This window comes from Amblyomma americanum, chromosome 6 (assembly GCF_052857255.1).
Source record: "Amblyomma americanum isolate KBUSLIRL-KWMA chromosome 6, ASM5285725v1, whole genome shotgun sequence".
Taxonomy (NCBI): Eukaryota; Metazoa; Arthropoda; class Arachnida; order Ixodida; family Ixodidae; genus Amblyomma; species Amblyomma americanum.
The window spans coordinates 145,461,528-145,484,342 of record NC_135502.1 but is presented as its reverse complement, the minus strand read 5'-3'; the positions used below and the strand labels follow the sequence as shown (position 1 = coordinate 145,484,342).

General features: G+C 44.8%; 1 protein-coding gene across 3 annotated transcripts in view; it reads left to right on the top strand.

Moving 5' to 3' along the window:
• Positions 1-22,815, top strand: part of LOC144094128 (uncharacterized) — a 150,325-nt gene that overhangs the window by 73,516 nt on the left and 53,994 nt on the right. For 2 of the 3 annotated variants that reach the window (XM_077628049.1, XM_077628048.1), the window contains exon 1: positions 12,849-12,998. The exons of the other annotated variant lie outside the window; for it this stretch is intronic. The gene's annotated coding sequence lies outside the window, so the exon portion shown is untranslated. Of the gene's footprint in view, positions 1-12,848; positions 12,999-22,815 lie in introns of those variants that run through there. 3 annotated transcript variants of the gene reach the window in all.

Genomic DNA, 22,815 nt, shown 5'->3' with positions numbered 1-22,815 from the left:
GCCTAAAATGCAAGCGGATAACGCAATAAAAATAAGAAATAGCAGAACCAGCTCCTAGAGCACTGATGGAAAAACGATGTAAGGCAGCGCCGGAGCAGAAACTAATGCTGCATTCAAGTGCGCAAAACCTAAGTGACCAAAGAAAGCATGCGCTTGATACACTGGCAGCAAGAAATAAACGAAAGCGCGAAACACAAAAAACCCGCTGGCGGTTAAAGGCGCCCTTTTGATGCTTACTGACGCCAAGAAATAAACACAAATGATCGGTCGTTACGATCAGCTACATATTTATGAAGGTTTTAAGAACGTCCACCATAACATTGCACGCTTCTAACAACCTGCGCAGATATGTACTATATGCGCTGCACCGACCGCAATTCCTGTTTATGGGGTGTAACTTGATATGGCGCAGCTATTCTAAGAAAACTTGGCATCAAAAGTTTTTGAATAAAATTTTGACTACAAAATCAATGCTCATAATGGCGACTATTTAATATAATGCCTAAGCTAAACACATCACCAGAGTATTTTCGTTGTTTCGTCCCTAACATTTCCATTATTCACTCTATTATGGATAATTCACCCAGTACGTTTCCATTACCCCGCACTATCACGTTAAAACTTGGAAATCTGGTAAAATAGTAACACATGTGGAATATGGCAGTAGAATGGACTCATTTTACACAGTACGGTTTATTAAATCTTGGATCACAAATTACTCACCATAAATGCTTCCAGCTGGCAAACACATCGGACAAACACTGGAAATGGAACATAACTGCCATCATGAGGGATGCATTATTAATTAATAAAAACTACCACAAGCATTTCCTCAGCATGCATCTAAACCATGGATCAATAAATAAATAATAGAAATATTTCATAAAAAGTAATGTAAATATTCCACAAAAAGCAAAGTTATGCTACAATATTGCATAATGTAGATTTATTAGAAACCTAATTTGAGCTAAGTTAAATAACAATCCGGTTGCAGAAGTTGGCAGCTAGGCGCCAGAATGTAACAAAAACATAGAGTTCTTTGAATGCAGTTGTACTTAGACAGGAGAAAAAATGTATACGTTCTAGTACAAGAGGCATTCACCAGTTATTTTAATATCACTCTTGTGAACGATTTCAGTAAGTATTTGGTACAGTCAATGTCACAAAAATTGGCGCAAATTTGGAAAGCAAGCGTGACGTGTAAGGAATCCACGCCGTCGATGATTCGAGAAGCATGGGGAAAATTTCAGTCAATGCTTACGGAGTGTGCGTAACGTCTGGCATACTGAGTAATGCCCTGTCCAAGTCGCTTGCGCAGCGACGCTGAGTCGGTGAGACACGATTCGAGCTTTTTGGTTGGCAATGCGTGCAAGCCTGTCTTCGCACCAAGTAAAAAAGCAACGTGGTGCAGCTTATACATTTTGCCATCACGTGGCCCCACGCAGCGCCAATTACAATTAGGTTAAGGTTTGCACACGCGGCCTGGGAGCTCTTGTGGAAACGCTGTAGGTGAACGGCCTCTCGATCCCTTGTTCAGTGACATATTTTTGGCAGAGTGCGCTGGGTACTTTCCTGACCTATGTCACACACCTGTCCTCGCGCCGCGGACCTTGGCCCTCTATCGGTCGACACACCAGTTCACCAAGCCAGTCGCCGAAACCTAGCACTGCCCCCTGAGCACGGGTCGTTGGAGTCTACCTCGGCGCCTGCCCCTCGGCCAACCATGCAAGGTACAAGTTATTACACCCTCTAGAGCCTACGAAAACCGAGATTCTTCCACGACACTCAGCTTGAGGACGTGGAAGACTGGCTCGTTGAGTTTGAATGCGTCGCATCGTTCAAACAGTGGGACGACGACGCGAGCCTGCGTAATGTCTTTTTCAGCCTAGAAGACTGCGCTCGTAAGTGGCACGAGAACCGTACAGAACTTTTGCCATCATGGAATGAGTTTCACCGTCGACTGCTCGAGACATACACAAGCGCGGGTCGTCGGGACCGAGCTCAGTGGGCTCTGCAGTACCGGACGCAGATACCCAAGAAGACAGTCACCACGTTTGTCGAAGACATAACGCGGCTCCTCCGTCGTGCTAAGCCAGCTTTGTCGGAAGAGAAAAAGCGGCGCCACTTAGTGCGCGGAGTTACAGAACAGCTTTTTACTAGCATCTTGCTCAACCCCCTCGGTGCTGTCGCCGAGGTTTTGGAAGAGGCGGTTGCGATGGAGCTGGTCTTACAGCAGCGTTCCAGCGTGCACGACAGGCCAGTACTTGCCGCTTCAGCTAGAGAGTCCTTCCCGGCATTCGGAAGCAACCCTGACCTCCTCCGGGACATGATCCGCTGCATTGTACTTGTATAGCAGTAGACGTTTTCGGTCCGTTGCAGCCAACGGTCGGTTCTCTTGCTAACGTCATCCGCGAGCAGGCGCAGCAAGTTGTCAGACCTCCGTAACTGGGTGACAAACCTCAGCTTTTCTGGAATTGCATCTATCAACCGACATACGCTGGCGCTCTGCAACTCCATGATCCAGCTTCTGCGTCATTTTTTTCCCGGCAATCACGTACCGCTACCTTCTGTGCAGCCGACGCAGCACTTGCCAAATTATCTGCTACCTCTGCGTTAGGTAGGCGTCTGGTGTGGCGCCGACTGCAGGCGCTTGTGCCTCCACTGTGGAGGGCCCAGTCACCTCTTCCGCCAGTGCCAATATCGCGAGCTCGACCTGCAGGGTTTTCCCACCGATGTTCCCCGACTCCCATTTGGTCAACGACCCCGCGAGATTGAAGAGCACATAGATATGCAGCGCCTGCCATCCTTAGAGCGGCGGTAGTCAAGACCGCCCTTACCTCGCCGACCATCGCCATCACCAGCAAGCCAGCCCTTCCCACGACCGGAGCAGGAACTCTCGCTGAGCCCTCGCCGGGAAAGCTAAAAACAGCGACGTTCGGGGGCATGGTCGTTAGAATTCGACGTGCTAAATTCCCCACCACTGCGCGGCAATCGACTAACAGGAGTGTGAAGACAGCGATGACAAGTGCTTCTGAACCTGAGGACCTGCTTTCACACGAAATACCTGTGCTCGTGGGTGGTCACATCATTAGCGCATTGCTGGATACCGGAGACGATTTTTCAATTTCAAGCCACAAATTGACAGCCGTTCTAAAAACGTTACAACACCTTGGTCTGGCACACAGATCCGCACGCCCGGCGGACATATCGTCACTCCGCTTGGCCAGTGCACAGCTCGGGTCCAGATCCTGAACTCTACTTTCGTTGTCAGCTGCCTTATTCTGCGTGATTCTTCTCGTAACTTGATTCTCGCTGTTGACATCCTCAATGAGAATGAGGCCAATATCAATCTCCGGCAGCGCACAGTTACTTTTTCTACAGAAAAACGCCGATGATACTTCTGACAATCGCGCACGCAGCTCTACATTTCGAGTTTCCCCCGAGAGCGATCTAATCCCGCCACACGCCAGTGTTTTCGTCAGTGCCAACTGTGGTGGGCTTTGTGACGGAACAGCAGTCTCCGAGGGAACTCTTTCAGTGCTGCTGACGCACGGCATATGTTCGGCGTGAAGCCTCCTCCACCCCTGTAATGGTATTTCCCAATTAGTGGTTACGGAGTTTATTAACGAACTTCGGAACCTCTTCCGCGCCAAAACAATCGCGTTCGCCGAACAATTAGTCCGATGTTTATTAATGCTTTACGTGCGAAGTCATGGGACCTCGGAACATATCTGTCGACAGCAGTGACATCAGCTCAGGCATCGCGATCTGTGTGCCTTACTGCGTCAATACACAGCCTGTTTGCATCTTCTTTGAAAGTTCAGCAGACGGTCATTACGAAACACCGCGTCATCTGGTGCGATAGTGCCCGCCCCATACCACGAGAGCCGTACCGTATTTCACCTAAAAAACGCGGAGCCATCCAAACTCAAGAGAGAGAGAAAGAGAGGGTTTATTGATAGGAAAGGCAGAGAGGCTGGCCTGAAAAATAAATATCTGGCCTGCTACTCTGCTCTGCCTCCCATCATCATCCAAACTCAAGGGAAGAACACGCTTAATGGTGGAATTATTCAACCATCTCGGAGTCCGTGGTCGTCGCCTGTCGTCCCGGTTAAGAAGGATCGAACACTGCTCTTTTGCCGGTGGCACTGCGGGGATGCGGTTCGCTCAGAATCCGTTTTTTTTTCATCGTGCAGTTCTTCGTTGGCCTGCTGCTTCATGCCACGGCTGGGAGCACTGGACAGACCAACGCAAACCGGATGACACGATGGGTCTTCGACACAGATTTCCATGTCCCGCGTCATCGACTTCCATCGGCTACAACGACATACCACCTGGCCCACTTATCGGAGACAAGCTGCGCTGTGTCTACTGCGCCTGAGCTGACGAGAACGCCACCGCTGGACTGGCCAATATATAGCACCGACGAACGCTCAGCTGGCATTGGGCCCGGTGGCACTGCGGGGATGCGGTTCGCACAGATTCGGTTTTCTTTCATCGTTCAGGTGAGGAAACAGTACGGAAAATGTTTTTGTTCAAGAGACCCATGTTTGATAGTGCTGCCGTGCCCGCGGCTACTGAGCTTTGTGTTTTGCATGGCGTCATTTTTGCGAAAGCTACTGCTGCTCGGAGGAGATATAGAAACAAACCCGGGTCCGGATATGGCTCAAATAGCCAATCAACTTAAGGAAATAGCTTCAGACATTAAGGACATAAAGGAAAACAAGCTAGACGATATATAAAAAAAACTAGATGCACTTCCTCGACTTGAGAATTCTGTTGCCTCCTTCCATCAGCAGCTAGCTAACATGGAGTGTGTAATCAAAAAACTAGAAAAGAAAATTGATGACCTGGATAACCGCAGTAGACGATCAAACCTGATCATACACGGCTTACTTGAAAATGATGGTGAAACCAAGGATTCTCTTGAAAGCAATGTCAACAAAGAAATAATACAAGACACCCGAGAGCTAGACCCGGTTGCTATTGCACGAATACATCGTTTGGAAGACCAGGACTCGATAAAACACGGCCGGTCATTTTTAAACTTCTTGATACAAGGCAGAAATCCGCAATACTGAAAAACTGTCACAAGCTAAAGGAAACGGAATACTCGATTGGCGAAGATTTTTCACCAAAAGTACGAGAACTGCGCAAGAAGTTGTGGGAAAAAGCTAAGCCACACCGTGACAAACGTGAGAAGGTTTTAATGGCATTTGATAAACTTTACTTCAACAGTCGCATATTTGTATGGGATGACGAAAGAAATGACATAGTTCTATTAGAAAAAAAACTACGATCTAAGCCGGCCGCCGTCGCAGAACACCCGACGCAGGGTGCAATCAAGGACTTAACAATACTAAACTTAAAGTATCCTCAGCAAAACTGATCACCTTGAGTACTTACTACTACAGCACGATCCCGCTATAGTAGGCATCACCGAAACGTGGCTGACGGCAAACATTTCGAATGATGAAATCGCCCCTCAAACTATTCAATAATACGTAAAGATCGCCAGACACGTGGCGGAGGCGTAGCGCTACTAATAAGACAACACTTTTCCTTTGTTATCCTCCCAGATGTAGAAGAAGCCGAGGCCATATTTTGTAAGATAGAAGCCCATGGTGCTCATATTGTCATAGGTTGTGTTTATCGTAGCCCTTCTTCAGGGCACGAGAGCATAAAAATCATTCAAGAGTTCATGCATTGTCACATTCGAAATCCCAATACTCGAGTTATACTCATGGGTGATTTTAATCTACCTGAGATGGATTGGACAAACATGCACCTCTCATCCCCTGCAACTTATGCGATCGTCAATTTAACGTTGAACTTTAACCTTCGCCAAACTGTATCATGTGCAACACGCACGCAAGATACAACAAAAACAATACTTGATCTTATATTTCTCAGCGATCATTTTCCCCTAGACCACTCCCAGACTGACATCATCAAAGGGATGTCTGACCATGATATTCCCATATGCGTACTACCCCTGTGGATCACTATCACGCCTCGAACTGAATTAACAACGGTGCGTAATTTTGACAAAGCTGACGATGCTAGCATGCTCACTTATCTCGAACATGAATTTCATTCCTTTTCCGCACTTTCAAGCAATACAGATAGAGATAATAATGCTCTCGGCTTAAGCTTAACAACACTGTAGGTCACTGTATATCTCATTTTGTACCGCTGATAACAAAACGCCCTCGAACAAAAATTCCTTGGATTACACGTGAAGTTATTCATGCAAAATGACGAGTTAAACGGCTCAGGCAGGACATGAAATCCAAAGGAGTAACCGCACTTGAAACAAGTAAACTGGCGCATGCTACTTCAGACTTTAAGCAAAAATAGCAAAAATGGCCAAACAACGCTACTTTCAGGTTACACTTCCTAATTTCCTCACGAATAATCCGCGACGGTTCTGGAAACATTTTAGCACCCACAGAAATAATACTTCACACTTGCCAGTTGAAGAAAAGATTAAAAAAGCAAATGCTTATAATGATTACTTTCGTTCAGTTTTTACTGTAGATAACTGTGTTATACCCAGAGCAGAATTATGCAGTGGTTCGGAAATTGGTCCCCTTAGCATTACCGACGCTGGTGTTTTCAATCTTCTGCTCGGTCTGGACAGAAAAAAAGCAAGTGGCTCAGATGAAATTCCATACGCCTTTTTAAAACGATATGCCGAACCCTGCAGCAGATACCTAGGTCTAATCTACCGTAAATCCCTTGCCACTTGCAGACTACCTGACGGCTGGAAAATCGCCAAGGTATTGCCGATCCATAAATCAGGCAATACTTCTTTGGTTTTCAACTTCCGGCCGATATCACTCACTAGTACCACAAGTAAAATACTAGAACATATAATTTCAAAGCACCTAACAGAGTTTCTAGAGTGCAATAACTTATTGTCGCCTAATCAGCATGGATTTCGCCGCGGCTTATCAACAGTTACTCAATTAAGAGAAGTTGTACATGACCTAGCTTTAAGTATTGACAAAAACAGCTAAACTGACATCATAGTACTCGACTTCGCTAAAGCCTTCGACAGCGTATGTCATTCCAAACTAATCGTAAAACTACGGGGTTACATCGGTGATGGGGGTTTTGGCTTGGATTGAAGATTTCTTGTGGCAACGTTCCCAACTCGTTTTGTATAATAACATTCAATCTGAAACGGTACCAGTCACATCCGGAGTTCCTCAAGGGTCTGTCCTTGGGCCACTGCTGTTTCTTATATTTATTAATGACGTGTGTGTGTGTTTCTCCCTCCCGTCCTGTGTTATTCTGCGCAAAGTTTTTAATTATGTCGCTACACCAACTGGCCCAACGTTCTACCCCATTAAAATGTATTGTATTCTCTCTCTAGTGTTTCTTTGCATAAGTTTCTTTGTTCTGTAAATGAATTTGTGTCTGTTCTTTCCAGTTATTAGGAACTTATCTCTATCGTAACTTTGCTCCAAAAGCTGTTTACTTTGCGAACGTTTGACTCTGACCAATTCTCTGGCTTGCGACCAGCGAAAGCTGGCTACCAAACGCCCACCCCCTTTGTCACTTGGTGGCTTGTTCCTGGCCCAGCTTCTCTGCTGAGTCGAGGGCATCTTCTTAGAGACCGGAACGACTACCATCACACGTTCTATGGATGTCTACGAGCGCACGCGATAAGCGCGCTTTGGTGGCAGCCGCTGACAAACATTCAAATTAAAATCAGCACAACCAACTTAAGCATATGCACACGCAACAAACACTCAGTAGCGATATCTGCCAACGGGCATAGTGAGTGATTTCTGGTATGCGAGTTTGTTGGCGGCTATTACATCATGAGCGGGCTCTGATGGAGTAATAATCAATGATATGATACACTAGTACGAATACCTTAAAAAGTGAATTACTTCACACTTTAATAAAAGGTATGGTTCCAGGTATTATCCCAAACACTATGAAAGTTAGTGTGATGAGGCTACTTCATAAAAAGGTGCCTAAAGGCTCTGAAACTGCAGGCCAGTCACATACCACGTGCCCTAGCCTGCATATTAGATAACGTTGTCTGTGAAAGTATGATTTCGTTTTACAACCAATCCTACATCCTGCACAGTTTGGCTTCAGAAGCTGTTTAGGCGCAGACGAGCTGTCATAAAATCGTTTTCGCCTTATTGCTATCAGGCTGACAGCAATATTATTGTACTTTTTGATTTATTGATGCAGTAATCGTCTTCAAAACAGTTGACCTCTAACTATTTCTCCTAAATTAAACCCACTTGGTTTCAGGCTCCTGTCAAGGATTTTTCAATAATTATTTTTGCAAACGAACTCATTCCTTCCGATATGATGAGGCTTTTAGCGAACTGCTAGCGGTGAATTACGGCCTACCAGGAGCTAAATCTTAAATCATTTATATTTTAACATTTAGTTTAACGGCTTGATCAACCTGCCGTCAAAATAGACTTATACCTCTATGCTGATGATGTAGTCCTTGCTTTTTCAAGCAAAACTTAAAACAAAAGCACTGATATTCTCTAAAGAGACAGAACGGCTCATGAGTCGGTTTAAAAATAACAATTGTTAGAAGCTGTAAAAATATTTTCGCTCAAAGACCTTATATATTATAAACCCCACTAGTGCTCCTGCATTTACCTGCGTATTCTGCGTCTGCCCCAAATAAATCTGGCCACAGCGTCATATATCTTGCCGTCATTTTTGATGACACACTATCTTCGGAGCTCACATTGGGGAAGGCACGAATCTCTTACATTTGGTTTGTGTGCAGCCGCGAGCCTCAAGACTTACTTCTGATAATTACGAAAAAAAAATGTCTGAAATAGCTTTGAAGAATTCCTTTAAAGGCATGGTCACACAACGTAGTGCTTCGCATCAGCTTATAAAATACACATATTTAATACAATACTTCATGAATAAGCAACACACCTTACGTGCGGCACTGATCACCAAAGTAAAGTGTACCTCATTGAGTTCCCCAGAATCAAAAGCTTCCACTCCGCGAACAGTACTAGATTCATGTAATAAGTTAAACTGCTTATACAAACCGTTTACAGCTGCGAATATTGTCACGCCACCGTTGGTGCTGGTAGCTTGCGTCTAAACGGCAGAAAAACGCCAACACCCAGAGGCTCTGAAAAGCGGCAACAGCACACAGAGACGACCGGAGCGCAACGTTAGTTTCTTCTTCACAAGCGACCAGCGTGTCGCATGAGCTGTGTGCCGACCAGCCGCCCAGCGGCTATTGTTGTACACGCGGCAATATTCAAGTGCGCCACCTCCTTTCGGTCGAGTTTTTCGCTTCCTGTATTTTCACTAACTACAAAATACGAGCCCGTGACAATTATACACCCTCCCGTTTTAATACACTGAATAATAGGAGTGATGAAAAAAACCTTAATCAGGTGAAAGATATGCTACACAGCATTGGTGAGAACAAGCACTTTGTAAGGAAATAGTGAAAACATACTGCCTCTCCTGGAATCGAGAGTGAATTTAAGAATAGAATGGGTTTTAGTACCGGCGTTGCACATTAAGGCGCCGCCTCCTTTGCCCGCCTGTTTTCCGCGCACTCTGTCTATCGTCTTTCGCAGCCTGCCGCCTTAAGCAGTTTTCAAGGAGAGAGCCTTACTAGAACCTTCACGAAACAAGCTGGCGGCGTGTGTTATTGTGCGTACGCACAGATGGTGCAGAAAATCCCAGCGATGGCAGGAAAAATAATGGGATAGCATCAAGCGGCCGTAGGACGCACACAGCTAGCCGAGCGCCGCCATTATGTCTTCCATCGTATATATACCTCTGTGGCGACATACCCTCAGCATATTTCCTCGCAGCCTCCACCTTGTTACCATGCGGCCCAGAGTAAGACGGCCGCACGCTGGACTGCGTTGCCGATAAGACACATCGCCACCGCTGCATCACCCGAGGCATGGGTCACCGACAGTGGCTACAAAAACAGGCTGCCCGGCTGGGAAGAGGGCTGTTTTCCTTCCGCTACTCGGACGAACGTAGCGTGGGCATGCCCGTCCGCTGCCGTCACTAATAAACAGTTGTTACGTTCTATGCTGGGACTCGTCCTTCGACAGAATGGCCTCCCGCATCTGGTGACCCGTCGAACCACACCTTCTCCGCCAGCTGCGTTCCTGGATGGCTTACTGGCAGGACCCAGGCCACGACCCGCCGCTTCCGGCGTTCCGGCCTCAAGGCATCGGCGGGCGGTTCGCTCAGTTCGAGGCTGCGATGTACCTGAACGGCGTCACCATCCAGCCGTTCAAACACGCAGTCCTCTGCGATACCCTCCCGCCCGACCTGCTGCGCTGGATCGCCTGCCCTGCCTTGAGCAGCCGGCCGTACGACGAGTTGCGCGCTGCCATTCTGGCGGACTTGAGCGTCTCCTACTGCCGGCTGCCGCTCTACGACGCTGCAGACCCTCTGTCGCCGCCGCCAGCCGCTAGCCCAACACCTGCCTCGCTCTAGCCCACGCACCCTTCGTCAGAACCCTGCCCACCTCGGCAACCCCTGGCCGCCTCCCCGCCACTCCTGCCTAACAACGACGCTGAAACGGTGCCTGTCCTCCCGCCGCCCCATGGCATCTCGACGGCGCCGGCTCTACCGGCGCCACCAGCCCTACCGGCGTCTCCTGCCTTCCCAACAGCCCCGGCGCCCCCGGCCCTCCCAGCGGCGCAGACCCTCCCGGCAGGTCTGCCACCCTACGTCCCTCGCTGCACCCCGAAACCTCGGCCGCAGCGCCACAGCCAGAGTCGCCCGCCTGAGCCGCGTCCTCTGACTCCGGACGGCCTGCACGACTCTCGACACATGCGATGTTTACAAGCCCTGAGGGCTCTCCACTCCGCGGGGGGGGGGGGGGGGGGGGGGTGATGTGGCGACATACTCTGCGCCCATTTCCTCGCTGCCTCCACCTTGTTATCATCCGGCCCAGCGTAGCACGGCCACACGCTGGACTGCGTTGCCGATAAGACACGGCGCCAATGTTGCGTCACCCGAGGCATGCGTGACCGACGGTGGCTACAAAAACAAGCTGCCCGGCTAGGAAGCGGGCTGTTTTCCTTTTGCTACCCGGACGAGCGTAGCATGGGCATGCTCGTCCGCTGCCGTCGCTAATAAACAGTTGTTACGTTTTATGTTGGGATTCGTCCTTCGACAGAATGGCGTCCCACACCCCCCACTGGCTGAATTCAATCCGGCACCAGTTTCCCAACTATATTTGCATCAAGTCTGTGAGCAACCGGTTGTCGCACAGCGTTCCGGGTGGTGTCATAATATTTACCAGCTTGCATGTGCTAACCAAGAAGGAGCCTAGCTGGAGAGAGGGGTTCTAACCGACGACATATGCAGTTTCAGTTGTATGTCTTTCCTGACTTTAACGAACGCTGACTTTTCATAGTTAGTTCAATTTTTCTGCTATGCTCCTTTCTTTTTCATTTTTTTATCCCCTCACCCCTTTCCCCCTTGTAACGAAGCAAACCAATTATTCTTCCGATTAACCTCCCTGCCTTTTCTCTTCATCCTCCTCCTCCTTCATGCCCACCTATTTCGGAAAAAATTTTCAGAATTGGAAAACTAAGATATTTTACTGTAATATTAAAGGTAGTGGTTCGTTATTCTGATATTAACCAAATCTCTCTTTTAAACTCTTTCCATCGGTCGCATCGAACAGTTAAGACTCCCATAGGAAACTAATGGGGAACCCTTTTTACGGTAGCAGAAGTTTAATAGCAAAAAAAATTCCACTGCCATCGGGTGATCTGCATGCAGGTGAGTCGATTGGTATAGGGAAATCTTGTATTATATGAAAACAATTGAGTTCATAGACGATTTCCCGCTCAAAAATGCTTTTGTCCAGAATTGTTGTGTACGCATTTCCTGAAAAAGCAATTTCCGTATTAAAATTTCGATGCGGTCGTCCGTCATACACCGTTGCGGGCAGTGCCATACGACGTCTCGCTGCATATGGAATATGTATCTTACTCAGGTTGGAGGCTAGCTCGATACAGGTATTCAAACCGAATGTCCAAATGTTGAATGCTGACCTTTCGGCATTTGGCGTTTCCAGAATAAGCGTTTGGAGGTGGTGTAAAACATTTATTTGCACTATTTAAGAAAAGTTATTGCTTGGACCGGGCCTCACAATGACTAGGAGAGGTCCCTAGTCTGGGACTCCCTTGGCGTCCGCGGCGGCCTGGGCTCTTGTCACCAGGGCTCGTTGGTCCTTCTCAGTGAGCAACCAACCTGCGCGTCGAAGCTGAACGCTCTCGATGACACACAGTTGCTTTCGCATTCATAGTGCGTAAGCAGTCGGGTGCTCTCTGTTTCTTTTTTCTTCCAAGTGTGTAGCGCACTCAGCATCTGTCGCTGCATTTTTATGCTTCTCGAGCCGAAGCGACCGCCACCTTTTCTGCGGCCTTAGATGAACGCTAGCTTCCCCTGGCGGCCTTGTCAGCCCTAGTTAGCGGTCGCATAAACCCGGACTTGTTCTTGCGTTTAACTCGCAATGTTAACCCTGTCCGCAAGACGCTTCTTGACTTTCTTGCCGTCTAGCTTAATATCTCGGCTTAAGCAGTTCTGTAAGCGAATGCGTTGATATGCAGAACAATGCACCAGCGTACGTCGCACGACTCGACACTGGGCTGAATGCTTAATGAGCCCAACTCAACCTCGTTTCAATGTCTGCGTCTTGTCAGCGCGCACTGCTCTAACTCAGATTATCATCACTGACAAGCGCAGACAGGGAGGAGAAATTTGAGCAGGTTATTGGCCGTGATGATAGATGGCGTTACGAGACCTGTGCTCGCCGGTCCACGCACTGCGTAGTGGTGGCAGCTCACGCGGCGCTGTCGCCTCGTTCCTCTGAACGACTGCTTTCAGTTCGTCGACTGAACTGAAACCTTCGCCTAGTGTTCATTTAAATTCGGCTCCATGCTCTCCTCGATTCTAGCGCCAAGGTCACCCGCGTCACGCCGATAACGGTGGTAAGTAGCCTCATACATTCCTACATTTAAAAGTGTGTTCAGATCAGCTCAGTTTTAGGAACTCAGACTTGTGCTGCAAGTGAATAATTGCACTCAATATGAATATTATGATGTGTGTATTCAAGTCCTACAAAGAAAAAACTTTAATTATGAGGGAAAAGAATTTTCTTTATTCGTATTTTCAGTTTATAGTGGTTTGCATGATTTGTAATCAGGGGTATTCACTTGACTGAGCAGTACTGCAGCTCACAAGCTAACCTTCCTAGCTTCAGCGGGGTGGAAAATGATTTTGTACATTCACTGTATAGAACATCATTATTATTAATAGCTCAAAGCAGTTTCCCTATACCATATTTCCCAACTTAATGAAATCAATTAAAAAACACAGTGTGTTCTAGGAGAGTGATACTAAATTAATGCTGTTGAGATTGGACTGACCTTATCTGCAGCATTTTATACGCTGGCTCTGAGAAGTTCATTTTTCAATACTAATTTCCTCAATCTTTAAATATTGCCTATAGAATAAAGCCGTTCGGAAGCTGCGCGACGTGTTCAAATAACAGCAATCTGAAACGTTAACAACGCCTTCCGACTTACGAAACTCTTTGGTACGCTATAAATAGGAGGCTAAACAGAGGGCTAAAAAAGTATCAGACGACAACGGTACTATTTCAGCGCCCCATAAACGCGCCCTCTGAGAACATCATCATTGTCATCATCATCAGCCTGACTACGTCAATTGCAGGGTAAAGGCCTCTCCCACGTATTTCCAATTCACCCTCTCCTTTGTCAGCTGCGGCCACCGTACCACCGCAGTCTTCTTAAAATCATCCGCTCACCTAACATTCTGCCGCCCCCTGCTAGAATTGCGTTCTCTTGGAATCCAATCAGTTACCCTTAAGGACCAGCGGTTATATGCCCTCGCATTACATCCGCTGCTCAAGCCCATTTTTTCCTCTTGATTTCGACAAGGATGTGATTAATGCGCGTTTGTTCCCTCACCCACTCTTCCCGCTTCGGATCTCTTAACGTTACACCTATCATTTTCTTTCAACAGAATATAATTCGTTAAATCCGTAAGAGTTATTCCTGGCACAGCTCTACATCCGCAGTGGCACCAAGGTGTGCGCGAGCAGCCCCTAACCAGTTGGCGGAATTTCTTTTAGAGCGGCAAAAAGTTTACGCGAATTGTTTCTTGTTATGAACAATTCACTGTTGTGTTTATTTAGGGCAATTTTTAACTTCCAAATTAACACTTTTCTCCAAGGCAACATTCACTCATTAATAATATTTAGAGAGCAAAAATATTGCAGACTAGGCCGCATAAACTCTCCACCGCACTCATCTAGCTTCACTCGGCTAGCACACAACTTTATTTTAAATCTTGACTTACATTTAGCTGGCGCATATAAAATACCTCTCATTGCCCCTGATGTTCAATGAATCACTGTTCTTTGAGACCTAATGAACGGCGTTAATAGCCAAAAACTGAAACTAGCTGAAAAAAAAACAGAAAAATTTAGTTTGATCTAGAATCTCTTACGTTTTTTAGTATTCGGATCAAACAGGCTCTTTGCTATCAAACACACAGAGACCTATCATTTCTCGTTTTTCATTAGGTAGTTATGTTTATGAAAATGCGCTCAACCAGCAGCATAAAAAAAAATCAAATCACCTTTGTTCAGCGACGCTCAAAACAAAAATCATCCTAATGTTACTTTGGATCATGAATTATGTCCTAATTGATTGGCCTAATCTTACGGTTAACCCCAGTGACCAGGAAGCCCACATGTTCCTTCATACTTGCTTAGATTTTTCGCTTGTTCAACTATCACTGATCCTACCCGCCGCTCCGCCACAACGGCAAATATTCTTGATCTCGTCCTAACAAATAACCCTGAGGTTTGTTTCGATATCTTGCATTTACAAGGCCTATCCGATCATGAAATCATCACCGGGTACATCACTCGTCCATTTGGTAGAAAGAAAACATCCACTAAGCGAATTCATTGCTACAACCGCGCTAATTTCGATGGGATTAACTCTGCACTGCAATCATTTTCGGAGGACTTCCTAGCTCACTGTTCATCTCGCTCTGTCGAAACAAATTGGAAATCACTTAAAGACACATTAACTAATCTTGTTGACAAGTTCGTGCCGGTCATCACCATCAGATATCATAAAAATGCACCATGGTTCACAAATCGCCTTCGTCGTCTTAATAATAAGAAAAAACGCTTGTACCGCCAAGCAGTCAAAACAGGTCTTCCATCATCATGGGCAAAGTACAGGCATTGCGATCATGAATATCAGTCACTGCTTAATACAACTCGTCATCATTTCTTCAGTCACGACCTGTCCACCATGTTAACCAATAACTGTCATAGATTTTGGCGCGTCATCAATCCGAGTTCCCACCCCGAAATCGTACTAACTAATCCTGACAGTGATCCTGTAACTGAAACTGAGTGTGCACAGCTTCTTAACGACGCATTCGTCTCAGTGTTCACCCATGAAGATACCACTTCCTCGCCCATGTTACAGTCATCTTCCGTCACTTCCATGCCAGAAATTATCATTAACGAATCAGGAATTCTAGCCCTTTTGAATAACCTCAAAGTTACTACTAGCTCTGATCACCTTGGATTTAATAACAAAATACTAAAGAATGCCTCTCTAAACCTCTATCAAGTATTGACATCACTTTTTTCACAATCATTATCATCTGGTACAATTCCTGACGACTGGCGTACAGCGAAAGTAATACCCATTTTCAAATCCGGAGACCGCACCATTCCACTTAACTATCGCCCTATCTCATTAACCAGCAACATCTGTAAACTCCTGGAACACATAATTCATACTCAAGTAATTAATTATCTAGAGGAGCACGATATCATTTTCAAATACCAGCACGGTTTTCGCAGGGGTTATTCATGCGACACACAACTCACTGGATTTACTAACGACATATTTTCCGCAGTAGACGCTGGCTTACAGGTTGACGCAGTATTTTTAGACTATTCTAAAGCTTTTGATCGCGTTCCCCATCACAGGCTCCTAACCAAATTGACAAACTTAAATCTCCATTCCAGCGTTATTTCATGGATAAAACAATTCCTCGATAACAGAAAACAATTCACCTCTGTCAACGGCTTTAACTCGTCTTCTGTCCCCGTAACATCTGGAGTCCCCCAGGGAAGTGTACTTGGCCCTCTGCTCTTTTTAATTTTTATTAACGATCTACCCAAGTGTGTATCGTCTCAAATTAGGTTATTCGCGGATGATTGTGTAATATATCGTAATATTACTAATGAAACCGACCGCCAATCACTTCAAACTGATCTTGACGCTGTAACGGCTTGGTGTTCTTCCTGGCTAATGTCTCTAAATGCATCTAAAACAAAGTTAATGTCGTTTACTAACCGTTCCACTCGAATTGCTACAACATACTTCCTCAATAACGATAAAGTTGAACTTACAACAACTTACAAGTACCTAGGAGTTCACTTTCAGTCTGACCTAACTTGGCATTACCATATTAACACAATCTTAGCATCAGCAAATCGCGCACTCGGCCTTCTTAGGCGTAATCTCAAACACGCGCCTTCACACTTAAAAAAACTTGCTTACATCACGCTAATCCGCCCGAAAGTTGAGTATGCGTCTGCCATATGGGACCCTCATCAAGCTTACATCATAAACAACCTTGAATCCCTGCAAAACCGTGCTGTTCGCTTCATCTTTTCAGATTATTCACGCTTCACCAGTGTCACAACATTAAAACAACGTGCCGAGTTGGAACCGCTATCATGTCGACGCCATTTCGCTCGCCTAACCTTGCTTCACAAACTGTATCACCATCCCACCCTCCACGACGACTTCTTTTTGCCACACCCTGCAGTCTTTCCTCGCCGCGACCACGTTAACAAAATAAAACGCGTCACATGCCGTTCATTGCTCTACTCGAAATCATTCATTCCTCGCACTATAATAGATTGGAATAACTTGCCATCACACATAGCTACTGAGGTTAACCCACAATCGTTTCAGCATTCGTTAAAACAAACCATGGACTAACAGATTTGGTATTTTTGTTGTATTATGCGCATTTACTGAGTATTTTTCTCTGCGTTGTTTGTTGTTGTTATTTGTGTACATTACTAGTTTTTAATTAATTATTACGTGTATTTTGTTTCTAATGCCTGTGCCATATTCTTATGCTTGTATCGCCCCCCCCCTATGTAATACCCTCGCACGAGGGCCCTTAGGGGTATTGTAAATAAATAAAAAATAAAATAAATGTGTTTAAGAAGTCCTTTTTCACGCACACAGCGGCGGTCCGCAGTGATGTGGAATCATCTGTTATGCAAGAAAATACTTGCCTAAAGCTGTCGATCCATGAAAATTATTATCCGGTTTGGTTTTGTGTTCCATACGCGGGAGTCTCTGAAAAACTGCTCATTTATTGTGTATGCTTCCTCGCAATGAATTAAAATGGCGCCCTTCCTCTTTTGGCGTCACTTTTTCCTTTCTTGTTTTAAGCGGTGGCGTTACACTCACGTTAGATATCATGTTATCGACATTGAAACTCATAATTATATAAATTTCTAGTACCGATCTTTCACTGTAACATGTTGACAACCATATGATTTCTATGCGCGCAATACAGGAAACTTTGAAAGCCAAACTCTGATCGCTAAAGACTTGCCACAGCTGGCATAATTATTTTTTGACGCTTTGATGGATGGTGCAGCGAATTTCTGGAGTTCAAACTCGGAAGTCAGGATAGCTAGGCGACATCGAACGCGTGCGCAGCGCCGCTTGTTACAGTCAAGCGGAAACATAGATTTCGGAAAGATAATAAAATATCAGAAATTCTTCTACTCCACGACACCACTCTGCGAAAACGCGCTCAGAGCCCCTCGAGCGTAAAAATATATCGGCTTAAAGGAGGTTCGAGGCGCTAATACGTGTGAGCATACTGAACTTGTGGCGGTTTCTGGGGGTGAGAAGGGGGGGGGGGGGCAATTACCCTTGACGATAGTCATTACGCAGGTGCTGACGCCTGCAGTTTAAGCCGGCAGCTGGCTAATGCCTGAAACTCTAAAACAACCAAGGTGCAACGGTTATTTTGCTGCGGCGTGCGAGAACTCTTCTTCAGTCGGCTGCCCGCAATGCCCCTATGGGTGCAGAAACTATGCTTGCTTCTTACACGGTGATTTTCATACCGGATTAATGAGCAAGGACGACAGCGCTGACGTCTGCACAGAGAGGCTTCGAGAAAAACAACCTGGCCAGGGAGGATATTAGCGGTTTCACGATCATCGGAGCTGAGAGAGCCGTTTTGGCTCGATGTATCTCGCAAATGGGGCCAGGAGCCTCCAACTCACTAACTGATATCCCATAAGGCGTAGGATCTCTCAGTCTCGTGCTCATCATGCCTTATTAAAACTCCTGAAAGGGCCCACGAAGGTTTTTTATGGTAGTGTGCTGTCTCAACGCGTGTATTTCCTTCCTCATAGGTTTCCAGCTTTACAAACTAAGTTCGCGCAAGATGTTCACATTTGCATCAAAAAGGGCCAGAAAGTTCAAAGTGCTTGGTTATGAGAACAAAAGCTCAAAGAGGACGTTTCGTCATTCTTCAATGCAAAGAACTGACTAAATCCGTTAACGCCCTACCAACCCGCTTTTCTGCCTCTTGCTCTTTAATAAATCTCAAAGGCGGGAGGTAGCTCTTCGTTTGCGTCGCAGACAACGCCCATTGATATTTTTAGATAAAAATGGCTTGCCTGCATCCCTTATACTAGTCCTTCAAGATCTAGACAGAACGCGGTTGCTAGGCAGAAATGACACGAAATATTCAATTTCTGTTAGAATATCTACGTATTATTTCTATGATATATGCCATTGATTTACCCCAAAGCCTTAAAAATAGAACCTTATTTTCTGTGCATACGACACGAAAATATTTTGATCCGGTAAAGTCTTCTGTAACGTAACCAAAAAATTAACAGTTTAACAAACGCTGTTTTTAAACTTGGTGTAATACATACTTCACGCATGTATATTGTCTTCATCATCTTCAATATAAAGCCGCTCGCCTTAGTACATTCCGTCATTCACGAGCTTTTATTACTGTTTTCCTCTGAATGGTTTTCGCATCAGCATGGATATGTAATCTAAATAACACCGTTTTTTCTGAAGATAATATTTTGCACTGATCAGAAATAAGCACGAAGCATCAACAAAATAGTTTATTCCCCCGTCATGTCAAGATGTAATTCATTTCCCAAAATCAACAAACCATCTTACGATTCACCATCGTTTCAGCACTTATTCAGGAATTAATTATGCAATTCGTTTTATGTTGGATTTTTCTTCCGCTTTCTCGGTTGCTACGATTGTTGTCATATTGTTTTGCTCATCTTTTTGTATTGACATATTAACTATATACCATGGCTTAATTATAAGGTTTTTTCATTTCTACCATTTTATTTTGGCATTTGTCTCTTAGTGCACAAGACTGCAATTCGAATATATACTTTCATAGTACAATATCTCTAGTTGTGCGTAAAGCCTCGTTATTTTTTTTTTGCGCTTTCTATACGTTTTTGCAGTGCACTCTCACGCAACACGTTGTCTTCTTTAACAACAGGCATGAATTCTTGCACGACTTCTTGCATTTCTGCAGCAGCTTGTCTCATTTTGTGCGCTGTACAAAACGGGCAGCAATGCTGTTCTGGTCGGACTTGAAGTACTGACGCGACGGCACACATCAGTATCAGAGTCGACGTTCGGCTCATTGACCAGATTTGCACTGCTTTTTGCTATGTCCACTGCGTCTCTCTTTCCAGAAACACCCTTTATATCGAGATTGATTGACCTCAGATATTGCTCGAGTTCTTCATTCTTTTTAGTACGCTTTTCGTTTTCAGCAGCCAGTTCTTCATTTTGTTTAGTCAGACTATGAACTTCTTCCCAAAGTTCTTTTATCTCGGTTTTGATTTCGTTCACGCAGTCACATATGTCACTACAATGCTTGACACTATCTTTCAAATTTCGGAGGTAAGCCCTTGTCTCGCGTTTGAAATCATCAGCAGCTTTTATTAACTCTATCACTTCCTTACTAATTGTTAGCTAACCGAACGACAGTAGGCTGCAATACAGTTTACAAAGCACACAACTTCAAAACCCAGTATTCGATCACAAGAGGATCAGCAAATCATGCAGTGTAGATATCCATGCAGTCAAAACTGGCAGCAGCGATGAGGCGTACAATTTAAAATTCCAGATATTTGAGCAAATCGCTCTTATAACTTACGTGCGGTAAGAGCGGAAAGCCTTTAAGGGTGGTTCTCCGACGCTTCGCCGCTACTGCAAAATGAGACCGGCCGACGTTGCGGGGCTTCTTGTGTAGCGTCCAGGTCCTGACGCAGTACGACACAGGCGCATCTCTGGTGCCGGGTTGCGATGCAGATGAAGATACCGTCCGTGTACGACGCAGGCGCATCTCTGGTGCCGGGTTGCGATGCAGATGAAGATACCGTCCGCGTTCTATCTTGTAGGCCAAAAACATTCACTTTCAATGTTCAAGGTTCGTTTGTTGCATGTTTTTGGTACAAGATTAGAAAAACACTGGAATACAGAAGGAGGTCCCAAAGTCAGAGACTGTGGACGGGACCTCCTGTAAGAACAATTGTAAAAAAAAATACAGACAGCAGATGCAAAAAAAATTTGAGTTGTTGGCATCATTAAATAGCAGTGAGTGAAATACGAGAAATAATGCAAGCCCTTATTTGAATGAAAAATGATTACACATCTAATAGCGTAGAGACCAATACAAAACACAAATCAAGAATGATATAAATAACAAAACCAGTACCATTTACCATGTAAAATACTGCTAGGGGGATTCTACAAACTGACGGAGAGCGGATTTAAAGGCACATATATTTGATGACTGCTTAATGCTAACTGGTAATAAGTTTCATAATGTGGTGGCAGAGAAACGAACTGTTTGCTTTCCATAATTAGTGTTAGGTTTAGGGAGTAAAAAGTTACCGTGATTAGCAAAACGCGAGTCGTTGCGACGCGGATTTTCGCCACTGCTAGTTAACGAAAAAGGAAGATCTCTAACAGATTTTTACATAAGGGTACATAATTTGTAGTCGATTATTTTGGGCACCGACAAAATATTGTATGATAGGAGCAGACCAGGGCATTAACAGAGTGGTGACTATAAGTGATAATTCGAATTGCTTGATTTTGGATAGTTTGCAGAGAAGATAAATGCGAATGATACTTGTTTTCTCAAGATGAAATGCAATACTGAATATGGGAGCGGATGAACGAGTAATAGAGGGAAATGAGAATGGAAACATGGAAATACGGGCGAACTTTCATTAATACTCTAATACCATACGCCATTTTTCGGGCAATGGATGTGATGTGGGTCTGAAATTCAAGATGTTTGTCCAGTACTGCACCTAGAAAGGATACGTGATCAGCTGAAAGGATTCAGTTTGAGCCTATGCTAACAGACGGGTTTTTGCAAAAAATTATATGAGGTGACCTATAAACTATAAAGCTAGATTTGGATGCATTAATGAACAGAAAATTATTTCTGCACCAATCGGATACATTCTGTGCATCACTGTTAAGTTTATCCACCACTTTATTTATATGTGAATCTGAGGTTAAGATTGTTGTGTCGTCAGCATAAAGAAAACAGTTGAAATTATAAAGACACCTTGGGAGGTAATTGATATATAATAAAAATAGAAGAAAGTCAAGAAGCGAACCTTGCGGAACTCCAACGTTAGTAGTCTTGAATTTTGAGTATGTTCCCGGGATGAACACGGCTTGTTCTCTATTGAATAAATAGTTTCTGATTAGCGAAAGTGCAGGCCCAGTAATGCCGACAGCGTCAAGCTTATTGAATAAAATAGCATGGTTCAGGGAATCAAAAGCTTTGGAAAGGTCAATATATAATGCACCAGCAAAGATACCTGCGTCGATGTAGGATTTAATTTTATCGGTGAGAGCGATCACAGCTAGTTCGGTGAAGAATCACATTCTGAAACCGAACTGGTTAGGTGAGAGAATGTAAAATTTTGTTAAGTAATTGTTTTTTCGGATAACAATGGCTTTTTTCAGTAATTTTGCTGAATATAATAAAATGGCAAATGGGCGGTAAATAGAAGTGATTTGTTTATCTCCCTTTTTGAAGACTGGGATTAGCTTTGCCTTTTTCAATACAGTCAATGACCAGATTGACAATATGGGCGAAGACATCGCCAAGAGATGCGCGATTAACTTAATATGGGATGATTGTATATTATCGAGACCTGGACTGGCGTCTTTCAGATTGAGTGTTATTTTCCTGATTTCATCAGGAGAGACAGGGAAAAGGAAAATGCTATGGGGAGATCGTGGTATTGTTTGATTAGCGGCAGTATTTAATACTACTGAGGCTAGAACAAATGAATCACTAACGGCTTCAGCAATGTCTGAGGGATTGGTATATGTTTCCTTACCGGAAGTAATTGTTGAAATGGGAGCTTTCGAGTTGTTTCTGTTCAGGAATGAATTAATAACTTTCCTTTGCTTTCCATTGCTTCTAAATTGAATCCGGTGCCGTAACTGCGGTTAGAACAGAAAGCCTTTAGGGCTGGTTCTCTGACGCTGCGCCGCTACTGCCAAGTGAGCAGCAAAGTTGATATTGTGAAAGCATTAGATGGGTATGCCCCGAGTTTCGTATCAGCAAAACTTTCTCGGCACTATTGCGTCGTTCCGTGAAGATGCCTTATAGTTT